Raw genomic sequence first — 5,626 nt, forward strand, 5'->3', positions numbered from 1 at the left:
CCACATCGGCACACCACGCACCTTTCCCAAGCGGAAGTGAAAACCCACCGGGCGGCCTAGCTATGCATGTAATCCAACGGGCACACCACGCGGCGGTGCTCTGCTTCTCGGGCGCCATGGAGCACCGCTCCAGGCCCTGCGGTAGCACGGGCTTCACCAAGTTCTCCACGAGCAGCTTCACCGCCTCTTCCATCTGCTCCACCCCTCGTCTGTCGGGGCAGATACCACCCAACCGATCCGAATGCTCCGCATCCACCAATTCGAGCTCTAGGGTTTGGTGGTAGGTGGTTGGCATTGCAGTGGGCTAGGGGTTATGTATGGAGATTGGAGATAGAGATCGAAAGAGCGAGGAAACGCGGTCGAGGCTGGAAATGTAGACCAGTGCTACAGATACGATAACTTTCTGCATGCACGATCGCTGCATGATGGACAAAAGCATCTGTTGGATCGCATCATTTACAAATCAGCACTATTTAAGAAAGGCGTCGTCCAAAAATCATGATTGCATTGTCGTGTGCAGAGTAGTTTCAGAAAATGTAACATGCGCGACGTCGCAAGAAAGGCCTTGGCCGTCAATCCTCGTGGAATCGGTAGATGGCCTGATGAGGAAGCCTTGAAGATGACAGCTCTGCTCTCTGTGTGTGGACGGATTGCAACTGGCTGGAACTTTTCTTTCCGTTATGAATTGGTTTCCCTGGGCTATTGCACGCTACGGATCACTATGTTATGACGCAATGGGAGGAGGCTTCGAGGCTTTTTTTTAAACAGTTTAGACCCAAACGTTCATACATACGCGCATACACTCAATCATATCAACACATGCACATACACATCCTACTCATATGAGCATCTCTAAGAGACTAAGCCGGCACATCATCATGAGATTGACAAAGTCATGACAGAAGCATTCGTAGTCGACGGCAACGTCTACTCTCACTGAACGCATGTCACCAGAAGGCCTAAAATAAATCCAGAAAAATATGAACAATAATGTCAAGCCTAGGACTTGAACTCTGAATGCTGGTATGGGATCTGCTCGTGGTGATCTATTGGATGTACGATTTGCAAAGCTTTAAGGCAAAGACTTTAATTACGACATGCAACCTTATGTAATAACCGTGGGACGCAAGTACCTAGAAAGAAAAGGTAGACTTAGATCTCACCGCCCTAGCCGAAGACAAGGATGTATTTGGCCGCCAAGGATGCATCTTCTATGATTTTCAACACCACTCGTTTGCTCTTGAGGTTCTAGCCCAACGTTGATGCTATGTTCCGAGGGTCCTTCATCGCCCAGGTGATGGCCCCATGAAACCGAAGTCCCAGGATGCCATTCAAATTGGGCACACACAAGTCTACTCTCTCCTACCAGCTCACTCCATTTTTGCATCCTTTGCGGTTGAGGGCACTTGATACTCGTTTAAGTTTTAGGATCATTCCTACCATATTGGTTCTGCCACAGCTTCTCCTCAGCACAGTCATACTTCATCACAAACCATGTCTTCATCTAGCAAGCACCTTGCCCATTCTGATTTTTCTGCTTCTCGTGATGGGGCCAATTGTCGCAATGAAATTATTGTTGGCACTGGAAGTCAAGAATTGTTTATGGTGCCAATCAACATGTCTTCTGCTGAACCGAACACCTATAGTGGGCCTATCAAGGTTGAACATGGTACGTTTCACCATTTTCCGATACTTATGCAAGATCCATTTCTCTCATGTATTTATTCCTTTCTGATAAACTAACATAAAATAGACAACATATTGCCTGGTACTAATACTATCACTCCTTTCTCCTAATCTGATTTGTGTGAGTTGCAACTATTTGGCTACTCTGAAGTAGAGATAGTTCCTATCACGAACTTCTAATATACCCGCAATCATAAATGTGGAATTCACCCTTTTTGCAATAAATATTGCATCAGAAATATACCAACATTCCCACAAAGAAAGAAGTGTACTAACATATGTGGAATCGTATGTCTGGAAATTGTGGCTGTACTGAGAAAAGTTCCTAAACTAAATACAATGTCAATGGTTTTTCCTCTATAATTGGTTGTCAGCAACAACATTATGCCACTAAGAAGCCTAGAACTCAGTATTACTCACAACTACGTACCCTAACTAGATTACATTATTTTTTTCAGCCAAAAAAATAGAAACTAGAATGGCGGACAAGGATGAAGACAATCTGCGACTCCTTCTAGAAGAAGAGAACGATCTTATCTCATGTGTTGCAACCATGGTATCAAACCAGTGTAATGCTAGTGGTAGACAATGGATGCCTGTGGAACAACTTCATGCAGAGGTTTGTTATGCAAGATTATTCATTTTTTCAATTTTTGGCATTCTAAAAATTAACTCTAACCGCCTTGATTTACACTAGCTAGTACGGCGAAGCATAGTTTTTGGGTTGTACAATTGGTATTAGTTTTTGATTTCAATTAGTATACTTGTATTTTTAAATTAAAAGACATGCTTTTGATTTATATAGTGATTCCTTAATTAGCATCATTGAATAAAAATAACAATGTTTCCATCTGAATGTGTGATTTGTTCATATCAACAGGGAAACTTAACATGTTATACGATGGAAAGACTAAAAAAGTGTCATGTTACATTTGTGTTAGTTTGTATCCAAAATTCGGTTCACTAAGGAACTATGTTTGTCAAGGCGACTTTGGTGGTAAAATGAATATGTGATGTTGTTAAGAATCACATGACCCTTCAGTAGCCTTCTTTCTTTTTTAGAGGAAAATATCCGTCAATAAACCTTGAGCTTGCAGTTATTTTAAAATATTATAAACCCTTAGCATTATTGCCTCATGCACATAGAATTGTGGACAACCCACTCCGAACTCACTTCCACGGTGTTCCACCGTTCATCATCGTCAACCTTCTGGAATGTGTTGATTACTTGATTTCTCTTTTATGGTAGTGTGCATTAATTTTGTAAAATTTAACTCGCGGATCTAACATAGCTCGCAACCTTTTTGAATGTTTTTGGACCGAAGTCTACAACCCTCTACATGCTATTATCGAATATCAATTATTTTACCATAAACTAATTAGTAAATTCAATACTTGCTTGCGTTGTAGGATCCCGTCAACATGGTACAAGTTGCATTTTACCTCATGACCTCATTGTTTGCCGGTTATTTTCAGAGAAGTAATATATCATATCCTTCGGACTACGCACACAACTAGGAGTAAAATATTAAACCATTATTTAGCATCACCCTTTAATAAGAAAGGAAACAACTTAAGAATATAGTAATAGAGAATATTTCCTCATGAGCAAATAGGGTGGCAATATCACTGAATTTAGTAACGTGTGCCACAACAGTTTCAGATTCATAACCATGAAAAGGATTGGATTCGACTAAAGTAATTAATTCAGGATCAACAGAGAATTCATAATCCTTATATCAGTAATAAAGATAGAAGAAGTAGCAAACTTAGGATCATATTTCATTCTCTCTATCATAGCATTTTTCTTTCGGCTTACTTAGCAATTTCTTAAGATCATCTCTCTCATTACAAGCAAGAAATTCTCTGGCAATCTCCCCATCCATAACATAACCCTTAGGTACTTTAGGCATTTCAAATCTAGTAGGAGAGCTAGGCATAATAGGTGAATCATAATTTTCATCGGTTTCACCATTCTCAAGTTCTTTAGCTTTTGCACACTGTTCATGAAGAAATCCACCTAGTGGCACACTTTTATCAAGCAAATTAAGTATTAGAATCATCACAAGTTTCATTTATAACAAAAGTAGTATCATCAATTACTTGCGACATATCAGAACGAATAATAGGTGGCGGTGTCGCAAACCTACCTAAAACAGAAGGTGAGTCAAGTACATAGCTAGATGTCAGTTCCTTACCTCCCCTCGTCTTAGAGGGTACAATCTTGGTTTTAGCGTCTTTTAGATTCTTCACAATGACAACCAGATATAATTCCCAAGTGACTCAATAATAGAACTATGCTCCCTGGCAACGGCGCCAAAAAAGGTCTCGATAACCCACAAGTATAGGGGATTGTGACAATCTTCGAGGATAGTATTTCACCCAATTTTTTTTGATTCGACACAAGGGGAGCCAAAGAATATTTATGAGTTTTAACATTTGAGTTGTCAATTCAACCACACCTGAAGAACTAAACATCTGTAGCAAAGTGTTTAGTACCACAGTAGTTTGGTAGTTTGATGGCAGTGGTAACAGTAGCAATAGTAACAGGAACAGTAATAATACCAGTTTTGTAGTGATTGTAAGAGCAGCAGTAGTAGCAATAGTAACTTAACAAAGATCAATATGAGAAAAGCATATGCATTTGATTGGCGATGAATATTTGTGTTGGATGACATTCATCATGTAACAGTCACAACCTAGAGCGATACACAATAGATCCAATTCATCAATTCAATGTAGGCATGTATTTATGTAGTCATACATGCTTATAGTAAGAACTTTCATAACAACTTTTGCCTACACTCCGGTACCAGGGGGTCCATAAGGAAATCTAAGGGATATTAAGGCCTCCTTTCAATAGAGAACCGGAAAAAAACATTAACACTGAATGAATACATGAACTCCTCATACTACGGTCATCACCGGAGTGAATCCCAAATATTGTCACCTTGGGGTCTGCGGATCATAATACATAATAGATGCATATAACTTGCAAAATAGGATCCAAAACTCACTTATATTCATGAAAACATAATAGGTTCAGATCTGAAATCACGACGCACGGGCCCTAGTGACAAGCATTAAGCATAGCAAAGTCATAGCAACATTAACATCACAGCATAGTGGATACTAGGGACCAAGCTCTAACAAATTGACTCGATTACATGACAAATCTCAACCAACTCCATCACCGTCCAGCAAGTCTACGAAGAAATTTCTCACTTCCGGTGGTGAGCATCATGGAATTGTTGATGAAGAAAGGTTGATTATGACGATGATGGATCCCCCTCTCTAGAGCCCGGACGAACTTCAGAACATCCCTCTTGATGAAGAACGGGAGGTGACAGCAGCTCCGTATCGTAAAAAATGATGAAACTTCTTCTCTTATTTTTTTCTCGCGGAAATGGAATTTATAGAATTGGAATTAGGTAGACGGCCGCCAAGGGGGTAGGCGCGCCCTATTGCCTTATGAGCAATGGATGGCCCCCCTCCGGTGGATCTTCGTTCCAGTATTTTTTTTAATTATTCCATACAAAATCTCCGCAAAGTTACATCACATTCTGAGAACTTTTATTTCTACACAAAAACATCGCCATGGTAGTTCTGCTGAAAACAGCGTCAGTCCGAGTTAGTTCCATTCAAATTGTGCAAACTAGAGTCCAAAATAAGAGCAAAAGTGTTTGAAAAAGTAGATACGACCACTACTAGGGAAAACTTTATACACAGAACTTTAGCAGTAGCGCTTGTTAAAAGAGCACGCTACTGCTAGATATCAGTAGCGCGTGCAAAATAAGCGCGCTGCAGATGGACATATATCAGTAGCGCGTCTCGCTAAAAACTCGCTACTACTAAAATTCCAATCACTTAGCCGATGGGCTACATATAGTAGTAGCGATCTTCCAAAAACCGCGCTACCGCTAATAAACTTATAGCAGCG

The sequence above is a fragment of the Triticum aestivum genome, chromosome 5A (genome assembly GCF_018294505.1).
Source record: "Triticum aestivum cultivar Chinese Spring chromosome 5A, IWGSC CS RefSeq v2.1, whole genome shotgun sequence".
In the NCBI taxonomy this organism is placed as follows: domain Eukaryota; kingdom Viridiplantae; phylum Streptophyta; class Magnoliopsida; order Poales; family Poaceae; genus Triticum; species Triticum aestivum.